At 46.3% G+C, this 14,572-nt stretch overlaps 1 pseudogene; it reads right to left on the bottom strand.

The window, feature by feature from the left end:
• Window positions 1-12,476: 12,476 nt before the first annotated feature.
• On the bottom strand, window positions 12,477-14,213 carry LOC147710891 (interleukin enhancer-binding factor 3 pseudogene; annotated as a pseudogene).
• Window positions 14,214-14,572: the final 359 nt, after the last annotated feature.

Below are 14,572 nucleotides of genomic sequence, written 5' to 3'. Positions count from 1 at the left end.
CTATTGTTTTAATATTTGTAAACAACATGAACCGGAAATTTCCCTTTTAAAGATGTTTGTTTTATATCTAAATAAAGATTATTTCTTTTGACATCATACTTCTTTGAGAGTAGGGTAAAAAAAAATTTTGACATATTCTCAGTTAGCACGACTTCATGAAACGTACTCTGACTGATAAAAATTTTAATATGCCCGTCTACATCTATTCCAAACAAGGTACGGTGTACTAACTGACCATGCGGCAATAGAATAACAGAAACATGGTTTTCCCTGTGCCGACAGACGTGAACAGATCAAGTTTGGCACAGGTGTATATTGTTCATATTGCCCCATGATTCAGGAACTACCTTTGCAAAGTGGTTCTCCTGGGTACATATGTACAATTAAGATGTACAAAACACTTTGTGAATTAGGACCATCATGCATTGCCTTAGCATTATTGTATAATTTAACTAAAGGCGACTGTAGGAGGAAAACTACAATTCAAGATGTTAGAATGTATGTGGAACATAGATGTGCTCTGAGTGCCACTTAGGGTGTCATGGCTGTGCACGCTAAGGGGAACACTTTTGATAATAATACACATATATTCTTGGTGGAATGGCTTTGAACAAATAAAAATGATTTGCACATTTTTTGCAAAAACAAATGACAGGGCCACAACTTGAACCAAAACAATGCGCGTGAGTGCACAACTGCGGAAGTGCGGGCACTGGGAGGATGGTGGATATATGAGCTAATTTTTTGTAAAGAAAAAACAGTACCTTTGTGATACTTTCACCATCCGCTAGCCCGTTAATATCGGGAAAAACGTAGATGCAGGTTTTCTCGTTTTGAAGATGAATTCCTTCCAAATGAAGATTTTCATGGTAATCCTTGTTACACCAACGTGGGTTCTCTGAGGTTGATCCATCCTCGTCGCCAAAATTGTAGTAATGACGATATACACAGATAAGTTCCAGGTTTGATTTATTGAGAAACATCCTCGGGACTGCTTCATAGAAAAGGTCTTCACATGGAGAAGGCTCCACAGCAACTGCTCTCATCAACATTCTAATATGAAGATGCACGCATGCAGAATGTGGAATACAGAACACTGTAAATACTTTCAAATATAACTTTCAAATATGCTTTATTCGAGATAAAAAAAACTCATAAAAGCCTGATTTTAAAACCTCCATTTGCTAGTACAAATTCATTTCAAATAACAATAAATGGCTAGCACATACATACATAAAAAAACAGATAAAAACAGTTTAAAAATATATCATTTTTTTAAAAACAAACCCAGAGTTCATATGTTTGTAAGGATCATGTAAAGTCTTCCATATACAATATACTTGAATTCAATGCATTTTAAAATTTCTAAAAAACATATACATGCTTAAGGGATCCATTGAATCATGAAAAAAAATTCCTAATGGCCCAAACCCATCCAAGATATTTTGCAACCGCATATGACATAACGGGCAAGGTGCTAGTGCAAATTAGTCTTAGTGCCACCGTACTGTCCCTTGTGTCCAGGAGTTTGCATACAGCTTTTAACCAAACTCGTCTCGGCGTGCTATAAGCTGTAAATACAGAAAGAAGATGGGCAATGGTCTCTTTGTCAATCTTGCAAGCCGGGCACATGTTGGAACTGCCTGAAGACCACCTTCCTGTTAACGATCTTATCGGAAGGGATCCCGCTCCAAGTTGGAAGTAGAGCTTTCTATCTCCCGGTTTTGTAATACCATCCTAATAAGGCTCTAGTTTGGGGACAGCTTTACACTCCAGATAACGACCCTTCATAGTAGAGGGATCGGAAGTATTCCAATTTCGGTAAGTAATCATTTCCCAATATTTTTCTTTTAGTGTAAACTTTGATGGAAATGGGACTACCTCGGGGTTCTCCCACAACCCCTTCAAACCCATTCCCACTAGATTTTTGGAAAGATCATTAAACCAGGGTATCTTGTGTAAATGATCATTTTTGATTAGATCTAAAAAACCTTGGGCACAGTGGGCAAGTTCGGGGGGTTACCCAAATCCGTCGCCAGTATAATATTGAGTGCAATCTAGCAATATCTACCAAGGCTTTTCTGCCTAGATCATATCGCAGTGGTTTCATTGGTGTGCTTTTAGGTAGATTAACAAGATTACGAAAAAATGTATTCTCAGCAAGTGTTAGTGGTGTCAGGTTGTCACATCCCCATATCTCGGCCCCATGAAGCACCGAGCTTAGGGCTTTTGCTTCGTACACTTGGAGAGCTGGCTGTATTGGCTTAGTCAGAGATTTCTTATGCTCTGTAAGTATTGCTCGCGCACTTAGACGTAATTTCAGAGCCGCCATTTCAACATGTTTTCCCCACTTAATGCCCTTGGCCACATGCAAACCCAAATAGACAAAATCTGAAACCATTTCCACTTTTAGCCAATTCATAAAGAAATTTCCCTTAAAACTACTATGAGGGTTAAACACCATAAGTTTGGTTTTTGCTACATTTACTTCCAGCCCGTGCACAGTACAGAAATCCTCAAAAATCTTCAGCGCTCGCTGGAGGCCGCTAGGAGTTTTTGATATAATGAGTGTATCATCCTGAAATAATAAAATCGGGGTTTTCATTCCAGCCAAAGTGGGGGCATCTACAGATTCTGACATCATACGTCCAACAACCCCATTGATATATAGAGAAAAGAGTGTGGGGGCCATCAATCAATCAATCAATCATAGGCATTTATATCGCGCACTACTTACCCGGAGGGTCTCAAGGCGCTTGGGGGGGGGGGGGGTTCTGTGGCTTCTGATCTGAATGGGGGCAGGCGGACTCTCTGTGTCCTTCCGGCGAGGAAGGAGATGATCCATTCCAGTGCTTTCTCCTCGATTCCGACGTTGCTGAGGCGCTGCACTAGGGTGTGGTGGCAGACAGTGTCGAATGCCGCGGAGAGGTCCAGGAGGATGAGGGCCGCTGTTTCTCCATTGTCCAGCAGGGTTCGGATGTCGTCGGTGGCAGCGATGAGGGCGGTCTCGGTGCTGTGGTTGGCCCGGAAGCCTGACTGAGATGGGTTGAGGGATCCAGTCGTCTCGAGGAAGGCTGCCAGTTGCTTGTTGACGGTCTTCTCGATGACTTTGGCTGGAAACGGGAGGAGCGAGATGGGGCGGTAGTTCTTGAGTTCGGTGGGGTCCGCTCTCTCTTCCAGCTCTCAGGGAAGGTGGCGGTGTTGAAGGAGGTGTTGATAATGTCCCGCAGGTGGGGTGCGATGACAGCGTCGGCCTTGTTGAAGACGTGGTGAGGGCAGGGGTCGGTTGGAGATCCGGAGTGGATGGAGTTCATCGTGTGGATGGTGTCTTCGAGGTTGATCGGTGTCCAGGCGTTGAGGGTGGTGGTGGGGGGCGTAGGTGTGGTCGTGGGGAGCGTTGTTTGTGTGCTGAAGCTGTTGTGTATGTCAGCGATCTTGTTGTGGAAGTAGGAGGCGAGGGAGTTGCAGAGGTCTTGCGATGGGGTGATGTCGTTGGTTCCGGCGTTGGGGTTGGAGAGCTCTCTCACGATGTTGAAGAGTTCCTTGCTGTTGTGTGCGTTGTTGTCCAGCCGGTCCTTGAATGCTGTTTTCTTGGTGGCGCGGATCAGTTGACGGTGCTTTCGGGTGGCGAGCTTGAGGGTGGTCATGTTGTCCGGTGTTGGGTCTCTTCTCCAGGCTTTCTCGAGGGCACGGCAGTGCTTCTTGGAGCTCTTGAGTTCGTCGGTGAACCACGGGGCCTTCTTGCTTCCGGGTCTGCTGGGCGGGGTCCTCAGAGGGGCGAGTTTGTCCGCGCAGGTGTAGATCCATTTTGTGAGGTTGTCGGCGGCTTGGCTGGGGTTCGCTGAGCTGGCGGGAGGGTGCTGGCTCAGGGATGCGCGAAGTTGGTCAGCTGTGATCTTGTTCCAGCTTCTTCGTGCGGCCTGTTGCTGGTGGTGGTGGACCGTGGTTCTTCTGAAGGTGAAGTGGATGCAGCTGTGGTCCGTCCAGTGGAGTCCAGTGGCATGGCTGAAGGCGATGTCTTTGCTGGACGAGAAGACGGCGTCGAGTGTGTGTCCGGCGAGGTGGGTGGGGGTGGTCACCAGCTGCTTGAGTCCGAGGGTGACGAGGTTGTCAAGCAGGGTGGTGGTGTTGCGGTCGTTGTTGTTCTCCAGGTGGAAGTTGATGTCCCCGAGGAGGATGTAGTCGGCGGAGGGGAGGGCGTGCGGGCTGATGAAGTCGGCGATGTCTTCGCTGAATTGAGTGCGTGGTCCCGGGGGTCGGTAGATCAGGGTGCCCCTGAGGGTGGTCTTGGGGTCGGTGTGGATCTGGAAGTGCAGGTGTTCGGTGGTTGTCAGGGTGTCGTCGATGTTGGTCGAGATGCGGATGCTGTTCCTGTGGATGATGGCGATACCTCCTCCAGTCTGTTTGTCGCGGTCTTTCCGGATGATCTTGTAGCCCTCTGGGATGGCGATGGCGATGTCGGGCGCTGAGGATTCGTTCATCCAGGTTTCCGTGAGGAAGGCAACGTCAGGAGCTGTGGTGTCGAGGAGGTTCCAGAGTTGGACGGCGTGTCTGTGGGCGGAGCGGGTGTTGAGCAGGATGCACTTGAGGTGGTTGCTGCTGGTGTTCGGCTTGGTGGGCGCTGGTGCAGTGCAGGTCCGGATGCAGGTGAACTTGCAGGACTGGCAGGTGAAGGGTCCGTGGGTGCGTCTCGGGGTGGCTCGGTAGCATCCAGGGATTCGGCCGGTGTTGAGTGCGTTGAGGGTGGCGGCGTCGTACGTCAGGCGGGTGGGCAGGGGTCTGCGAGGGCCAGGGGTCCTAGCGCTGGGCGCGGTCCAGGTGCGGACTGGCGTAGACGGGCTTACCTTTGGCGCACCTTCGGCGCTCAATTGGTGCTCCCGCTGCGCGCATCCGCTGCGCGGTCACTCTGGGGGCGTCATAAGAAGGGAGCCGGGAGGGAGGGTCTGCGGGGAGGCGGGGAGCGCGGGAACTAATCGGGGCGGGGTCTCGTGGGAAACCGGTGGAAAAAGCCTGGGGGCTCGGCGGCAGCCCTGCGGTGGCTGGGGCGGCGCTGGGGCGGCCCTGCGGTGGCTGGGGCGGCTCTGCGGCGGCCCTGCGGCGACTGGGGCGTCGTGCAGTGCGAGGCTCAGGCAGCAGGTAAGGAGGAGCAGGCGGGGGTGTGGGGGCGACCAGGCCAAGGGCGCAGTGGTCGCTCCTGGGCAGCGCAGTGGGTCCCCTTAAGAGGGGAGCCGGGAGGGAGGGTCTGCGGGGAGGCAGGGAGCGCGGGAACCAATCGGCAGGCGGGGGGGCGGGGTCTCGTGGGAAACTGGCGGGAAAAGCCTGGGGGCTTGGCGGCGGCCCTGCGGTGGCTGGGGCGGCGCTGGGGCGGCTCTGAGGCGGCCCTGCGGCGGCTGGGGCGTCGTGCAGTGCGAGGCTCAGGCAGCAGATAAGGAGGAGCAGGCGGGGGGTGTGGGGGCGACCAGGCCAAGGGCGCAGTGGTCGCCCTGGCGAACCCCACGCTCTACAGGGAATTCAGGGGTAACTTGCCCATACCCCCCCCCATTGGATTTTTGCGTGATTTGACTCATGTAGCCTCATTACTAGCGTTAGGATATCTGGTGGCATACCTAGCTTATTCAGCACATTCCACAACTTGACTCGAGGCACCAAATCGAATGCTACACACAAATCGATGAATGCGGTATAGATGCTACCTCCTTTCCATAACAATACAGTCTTCCAGTGTAATAAAGTGCATTTTATCATGAAGGAAGACGTCCGCTGGGACCCCATCTGGTCCCGGTGCTTTTCCCCTTGAAACCGATTTCAGTGCAATTTTTACATCACTAATAGTGAAAGGAGGTTCTGAATAGAAGGTACTATTTATGGGTTCCCCAGACCTATCTTTGTAACTGCATGCGCATTGGGGGCCAACTTGGTCTACCCAGCTTTTCTGTGTTACGTGGTTAACGGGTGGTACTGGACGGCCTCCTTTCCCCCATTTAACAATGTTCCAAAAGAGTTTAGAGTCCTTTGAAATACTGGCTGATTTAAGAGCCAGCCAATGTTGGTTGTCCCATAACTTCTTCGCTGTGTCGACTGTTTTCTTATAATTCTGTCTGGCTAGTCTTACAGCATTAGGCTCTCTTCTTTTAAGGGCTACACCTAGGGATGTCCTTGCAGCTCTACACGCTTTATTAAACCACCCCACTCTTATTATGTGTGGTTTTTTGCCCGCTGTCTTTGGAACTTCCTTAATGAAATGAACCCTTATGGTATCAAAGAAGCTATCATGTAGGTTGGTAATTTGCCACAGGCCGTTCTCTACCTCCGGGATGCAATCCATGGCGGTAATAGTTTTATCTAGTTCATCATTAATACTTTCCAAGGCCCTTTCGCCTCATATCGTTAGTTGGGACAATCTCAAATAGAGCCTGTTCAACCCTAATCTGCCCCCCTTCCCCTCTCCCCCATAGACTGTGGGTAACGCATAGAGGGTTGTGGTCACTCTCTTGCCTTGTCACTACCTTTGTATCCTTCACAAGGGACCAAATTGCCATGTTACAAAAAACATAGTCTATCCTACTTCTAGAGCGACCATTGTCAAAGGTGCATTCACCTTGTCTGTCACTCGGGGTTCTACCATTCAAAGCTCTGAGCCCTCTTTCACAGCATATCCCATTAATTTGGATTATGTTATCAGTCCATCTATCGATCGGTTTGAGTTCTAATTTGGGAATCCCCCACTGTGAGTCTTCTTCATCTCCTGAACGCCAGTCACCAGCTATAAGCGGCTTGTCAGGCTCCGACACCCTTCTCCTCGGGGCTGTGTTGAAAGTCCTATACCCGCTCTCACGCAACCAACCCGTGATCTGGCATAAATCACAGACCAGTAGGAGGGTTCCGCAATCGCGGGAAAGGAAGGGGACAGCGGGGAGGGAGATCTGAAATGACAAAGACAAGGGATTTAGCTTCACACCCCTCCCTATTTACCCTAGGATACAGAATCACCCAATTGTTGAATAGGACTCTTTTCACACTATTAGTCAATAATACCTGAAAAGGAAAACTCAAATTCTTTAGATGCAGGAGAGGGAGGGAAGGTCCTATCAGTGTTAACAATCTGGTAAGGAAGGAACAAAGGGGTGCACATGAAAGATACAATAGCTTCACCATGCACTATAGGCTTCTTATCACACCTCACCTACCAATTCATGACAAAGTTCTGCCTTGTTCCACTCTTCCGTTATAACTAGGAACCCCCCTGGTTCCTCTCCTGCAGTGTGAAATAAAGCACAAACAAGTTGTCGAAAGAAAACAGAGAACAAATGATAGGCTGTAGGTTAACTGCACCTTGGAAATGCTTCTTCCCGCAATCAAAACATAAAGCTGTATTATCGGTAGAGTAACTTGCACTTGTCCGTAATTAGCAGTCATGTAACACTCACTTCACTGTGAGTTTTGTTGATATGCCCCAATGTACAACATTCAATATATATTCAGGAAATGTTCTCTCCAAATTTTACAATGTTTTTCCAAAAGATTTCCCCATGTGAGAAAACGCAGCCGCGATTCTCATTCACTCGGGAAAACCAACTCAAGTACTTCAAGGGAGGCAAAAGGGGGAAACTGACGAACACGGCCGTGTCCGTCTCTCCCAGAAATACACCTAGCGTAAGATCCACTGGTTTCCGAATCCGTGTGTTTCCAGCCGGAAAACACACCGTAACTCCTACTCACGGTTTCCAACAAGAATGCACGACCTCTCTTCTCTCCGGTTCACCACAATTATCGGCTCCGTTTTCGCTGTAGGTCTGGCTTATGTTTCCTGGGCTGCGTGGCTAACGTCTCGCGCAACTTCACCCTTGGCCCTCTGGGATATGTGGTTCCAGGAATCGAGGCATCCAAACCCCACGCATTGCGCGGACAGCGGCCCATAAAGACCGATTCTGACACGGCTCATAGGTCATATTTAGATCACCGGCAACAATTATACTATTCGTACTTGGCTGAAGCCCAATCAGAGAATCCAGAGCCGCCAGGACCTGAGATTTTGCTCCCCCTAACCCTCTAGCATATAGATTATAGATGTCCAGGACGCCTATGGAGCCCAATGTTAGCCTAATCAGCTGAATATCCATGCTTTTGGTGGGTAGCTCTATAACTGTATCAAAGAGGTCTTGTCGTACCCATACCGTTAACCCCCCTTTTGGCTGACCCTTAGGACCCTCAAAGAGGTCTTGTCGTACCCATACCGTTAACCCCCCTTTCGGCAGACCTTTAGGACCCTGTAAATACATTCTATAATCTATTAAAGATATCACTACAGGGCCCCTTCGGGATAATCCAATTGAGACCAGATTTCCACTTTGAACTGTTTTTGGATCCACTCTCTATTATGAACAGTCAGAGCCTTGATTGAAGTTGTAGCGTAGATTTATTTTCTAACAGCAAAACACCCACAACCGGAGCCGTTCAGTTGTGAAGAAGCCAACGTCCAGAGTAACGTTCCAGAGGAATCTTCACGACTGAAGGACAACATACTAGAACACTGAGTGGGTCATAAACATAGGAAGAACAAGTCTTGTGGGTGCACGCGACTCATAGCAAAACACAAATGAAATTCTGCATATGTAATTATACAACATCTTCCCCTCTTTAAAGGGTAACAAAAGAAACAGAAAATTGCAAGAACTTGAAGAAATGAAAAACGGTACAAAGTAAATGAAATGTGTTTTAATCGTGATGCTCTTTTGGTTGTCACTTTGGAAGATTCGCCTAAAACTGTTTCCGAAGGTAGTGACAAATGGTCAGAGACAACAGATTGTGAAGATGAACCTTCAGGTGTTTCTAAAACGCGACTAGAGGAAGATTGCTCAGAGGCAATAGATTGTATGAGTTCGCCTTTAGGTGTTTCCAAAACTCGACTAGAAGGTTGTTTATAAACTAAATCAAACCAGTCACAATGTTCTGACTCTGAAGAGGCAAGTTCTGTGATAACATTGGCCTTAAGTGGAGAGATCTTGACAAGAGCCCTCTTGTTCCACCACCCTTTGTTATCAAGAAGGGCAGAACCTTTACTGACATGTGTAACTAATGTTGGAGAAGAGAACTGCGATTGCCCTTTCAGGACTTTTTTTGTATTTTTGATGAGTACCCAATCTCCTTTTTGTAAGGGCTGATCTAAGGAATGTTTGCCTGCATCAAAGCCTGATTTCATGGCATGTTGTTTAGCGTTCACATGTTTTTGGATAGTTTGAGAATTAATAGACAAATTACCATTTACATGTAACCAACTGGGATTGAGATGTGTATGCACTTTCCTTTTTCTAAGTAAAGTAAATGGTGCAACACCGGTGGTGGAGTGTGGAGTGGTGTTATATGCCCAAACTTTGTCATGTACAAAAGAGGATCTAACCTGGTGGAGATTGCAGTTTGTATTCCATCCTTGATTATTCGATTACTCCTCTCAACCAATCCATTCGAAGAGGGGGAATACAATGCAACCTTATAATGAGAAATGTCATGTTTTTAAGAAAAGAGCACATCTTTTGAGAAACAAAGTGTGTCCCGTTGTCAGTAACAATGGTTTTTGGAAATCCTTCAATATCAAACACAGATTGTACAAATTTGACCGCATTATCAGTTGAAGCTGCATTACAAAAAGAGTAGTGCAACCATTTGGTATGGTAATCAACCACAACAATCAGATATTTGTTCTCAGTTGGTAAAATATCATAAGGACCAGAAAAGTCCAAACCTACTTTGTCCCATGGACTTGCAGGAAGAGGTACAGGACATAAGGAGTGGAAAGAGTTTTCCAATGTTTGTCAATGGAGACATTGTGTACAATTATCGATCATTCTCCTGATAAATTGTAGCTACAACACATTCAATATCATCGTCATCAACAGTATTATCATTCAAAGACATTCCTGAAAGACAATCTGCTCTGAAGTTTTTTGCCCCCAGGAATATGTTTGATGATAAAGTGAAATTCATGAAGTTTTGACAGAAGTCGAACAAGTCTTGCAGAAGCCTTGTTAGAAGTGCTGTCAGAAAGCATGTGCATAAGAGGTTTGTGATCAGTATAAATCTCAAACTCACGACCCCAAATATATGATTTGAATTTCGGTATGGCCCAAACACAAGCTAGGGCCTCTCTTTCTATTGTACTATACCTAGTTTCGGCTGGAAGAAGTGTTCTGGATGCGAAGGCCTCTGTATGTTCTTTACCTTCCACCCATTGTCCTAAGACTATTCCTATGTTTATGACCCACTCAGTGTTTTAGCATGTTGTCCTTCAGTCATGAACATTCCTCTGGAACGTCATTCTGGACGTTGGCTTCTTCACGACTGAACGGCAACATGCTAGAACACTGAGTGGGTCATAAACATAGGAAGAACAAGTCTCGTGGGTGCCCGCGACTCATAGCAAAACACAAATGAAATCATGCATATGTAATTATAAAACACTCTCAAATCAGCCCTTTCAACTCTGTCCGATCATGGATCACCCCTATCCACTGACAGGGCTTAAACACTTGCCAAGAGGAAAGTTCTCTCCCAACAATGTTTGTTTTTGCAGAGCCAGGTCAGCAATGAGACCATAAGGAAATACACTAGAGATATACAAAATTACTCAAAACATGCATAAATAAATGTATCTTTTTAATGATGGCAATAAAAAGATTGAAACAAACAGCTAAGAAAGACAGACGCAAAATATGGTATTCTAATAACAAGGAATGCTTCTTTTTATAGTATTAGAGAGCAGGATCGCATATAGAACAATATACTTACAGGCATATGCATCAAAGTAAATACCGGTCGCAAATGGGCAGATTCTCAGAATCTGCCCCTTTGCTCCCGGTATGTTTGCATTTGGGATGCATCATCCCAAATGCAAAAATCGCAATTTAAGGAATCTCTAAATTGAGATTCCTTAAATTGCGATTGCATTTAAGGAATCCCAAATTGAGATTCCTTAAATGCAGTGCATGAAAGTAAAAAAAATAGCGAATTCACTAATAGGAGTAGCAAATTACCATGAAGTTGAACTTCATGGTAATTTGGTAAAACTTTGAAAAAAGCACTTTTGTGCATTTTTCAAAGTTTCATGTTGCGCACACACATGCCCTTAGGGCATGTGTGTGTGCAACATGTACAGAGATCAATTTCAGGGGGTGCAACAGGGTGTCATTTTGACACCCTTGCACCCTTGAAATTGCATGAGCAATTTGCGATGCGAGTACCTACTGGTACTCGCAAATTGCTCATGCAATCTCCAATTCATTCCTATGGGCCTGTAGGCCCATAGGAATGAATGGGACAGCATTCCTTAATTGCGACTAGCAATTTGCGAGTAGCAATTAAGGAATGTTTAGGAATTGCTATTTTAATAGCGATTCCTACATGCATAGGCTTTTGCTATTCCTTAATAGCGATTCCTTAAAAATCGCTATTTAGGAATAGCAAAAGGCTACGTTGATGCATCTGCCAGTATGTGAATCTAAATGAGGTGTAAAGATTTACCCTAAGGGCCAAGCACTAAAGGTAAGTTACCAACTGGCAGATGCATCAACGTAGCCTTTTGCTATTCCTAAATAGCGATTTTTAAGGAATCGCTATTTAGGAATAACAAAAGCCTACTCCTATTAGCGAATTCGCTATTTTTTTTACTTTCATGCATTGCATTTAAGGAATCTCAATTTGGGATTCCTTAAATGCAATCGCAATTTAAGGAATCTCAATTTAGAGATTCCTTAAATTGCGATTTTTGCATTTGGGATGATGCATCCCAAATGCAAAAATACCGGAGCAAAGGGACAGATTCTGAGAATCTGCCCATCTGCGACCGGTATTTACTTTGATGCATATGCCTGCAAATGTCTTCATGTCACCAGGGACTATTGTTCCTATCCTGCACTTCCATTTCTCCACCTAATATATTGTGTGTTGTAACCTTCATAGCATTTTATTGGACCAATTAGACTAACTCACAAAAAAGCACAATGTAGGCGCATATCTTCACTGTGACCTGGAGCCATCTGTCACAGAGTATCGCAAGCTTGAGAGTTAAGAGTGGCCATGTTAATTAGCTGTAACGTGCACCATGGTCTGCATTTCAGTTTCCACAGGAAGAGAGGCCAGTGGTTACACTGCAATGCCGTAATAAAACCCTGTTGTGCATTTACTGAGTATCAAAAAAGACAGTTGTGTGCCCTATCTCTTTAAAAAAAAGGTAGGCTATGTACATCTTGTCCCACAAGTCATTTCGCAATCCTTAGAGATGACTTTCTCAGATGCCATCAGCAGCTGAGTTAGGCCTAGTTGGGTACTGTTGTGTGCCACTTCACCTTGTCTTCCAATGAAGACTTTCAAAGAAAAACTTTGTTTAAAAGTTTATTGTGCCCTTTTACTTCCAATCCCACATCCTATCACCAGTGTACAGAGAAATGTTCAGCTTCACAAGGCATATCCGCATCAAGCCTTCCTTAGTGTTCCTCTTCCATCTCCTTCCTAAATGCAAACTTGGGGGTCTCCGTTCCAAACCTGCGGTCATTGAAATCCACATCACGGCTTGTAAGTGCTGCAAGTGCAGCATAAGCCTTGGCCATCTTCTTACTGGAGCCCTGGCCCTTAAAAATCTTCCCATCAACTTCAACTTTCATCTCAAAGACCTTGTCATGACTACCTCCATTCTCTGAATGTAATCTGTACTTCAGGCCACGGCGTATCTGATTGAGCTCCATTACCGGGTTCTTGCCATTTTTTTTCAGGACTGGTTCTACTCTGTGTTTGGGATTCCCCAAACTGGCTGGATGGTCCCTGTTCACGGGGAGACCGTCTGCATGAAAGTATTGCATTTCTAAATGAAGTTTGGTGGACAGCTTAGAGTGGTAAGTTCCCCTGTACCTCTTCCCCTCAATCCCTGCACTTATGGTAAAGGAAGGAAAATAAAAGATACCTTTCTGGGAAACGGTCTTGTACTGGAGATGGGATTTCAGCTGATTGAGCTTCATCAGGGCATTGGTCACATAGGGAGCACTGGACATGCTCGTCTGCCTACCCTTTATGGCAGCTGGCATGTCTTCATCTTGCTTGTCCTCTGTTCTTAAGCGCTTCAATGGGTCAAAGACAAAGACGGTAGAAGCAGGAAGCTGGTCCATGAAAGAGATGATCGCTATTTGTTTGCTTTTTTGTGCCCTATGCTTTTTTACAAGCTCTGTATCCATCTCCCAAACTTTATGGAAGTTGTTGAAAGCGACACATCGCAAGGAATACTGAGCACTGCGAGTTATATCTTCCCTCTGTTGAGGTTTGAGATGGCCAATGCTATCAGTTGCCTCTTTCGCACAAGGATCATAAATCCCAGGGCCATCTGGCAAAAGTATACCAGAGGCAAGGACTTCCATAACCCTTCTGAGAGCTTCCCCAGCACCTATTCGCCTGGCCACTGTTCGAATAGCTTTTTCACAGAGAAGTTCCAAAGGCCAGCCACTGAGAGGAGACCAACAAGGGAAGCGATGACATAGATTCCTGAGAACACGGATGAGTAAAACACATGAGTTAAGTTGACAAGCGTTGGCCTGGAACCACTTTGTTCGCCGATAGAAACGTAGGGCAGAGAGGCATTTTTCCAAGTCCAGAGCATCAACCGAGGTGTTACGAAATGTCAGGACTCCATCTGATGTGCCTGCATTGTCTTCCTCCACTGCAGATGATGCCATTCTGATGATCACGGTTAATGAAGGCTCTTTTGTGTTCTTAATGGTGATAACTGCTTCTGAGACACAGTTCGTGATTTCATATCTCTTTTCAGAAATGGTAGCAAGCTGCACAGCCAGACCTTCGGCCACGGCCTTCAAAAGTGTAGCTGTTGGTGTATCCTTGCAGTGAAGAACCATGCTCAGGACTCTGTCGCCTTTCAGCAAAAGGCCCTTGGCAGCCAAGCCCACACGTGTCACTCCCTGGAGGTCTCCACTGATGTTTTTTGATGGCCCTCCTGCACCATACCCTGTACGTTCACCTCGAAATAAGGTGTCTCTTTCTTCCACGCTGTGTGTTGCTCTGTCCCGCTCATCGATGCAGTCAGATACCGCTTGCAGGGCTTGCTCTATGTCGCAGAGCATGGCTTGTGCTGCCTCCAGGGTTTCCTTGCTCGGGTAGATTTCGGAATGCCTCAGCAGAACATAACGGCTCAGCCTCATGAACATGCGCACTGCACGCATTGCTTCTGTTAGCTAAACAGAGAACACTCTTCCTAACCTTTCGAGAAATTGTCCACAGGGTGAGGGCTCTGCTTATATCAAAAAGGCTTCAGTTTTTGTGTCCTTGTTCCGAATAGTCAAGGGTGAAATATGGAATCTAATGGTGGTGGAGGATGTCACAAGATTGGGTTGTATAAGGCTCTGGTTCCCTGTGACTTGGACTAGGAAAAGGTTTGAAGGATTGCATAACAACACAACATAAATAGAATGTATCACAGAGCCTCCTGTGTGACATCACAACTATCCATGGTAGCAAGGTTCAGTGGAGGATGGACGGCTTCATCCCATTAACTCTAGTCAGGAAATTATACAAACTTATG

Source organism: Lissotriton vulgaris, chromosome 5 (genome assembly GCF_964263255.1).
Source record: "Lissotriton vulgaris chromosome 5, aLisVul1.2, whole genome shotgun sequence".
Taxonomy (NCBI): domain Eukaryota; kingdom Metazoa; phylum Chordata; class Amphibia; order Caudata; family Salamandridae; genus Lissotriton; species Lissotriton vulgaris.
This window is presented reverse-complemented; position numbering and strand designations above follow the sequence as displayed.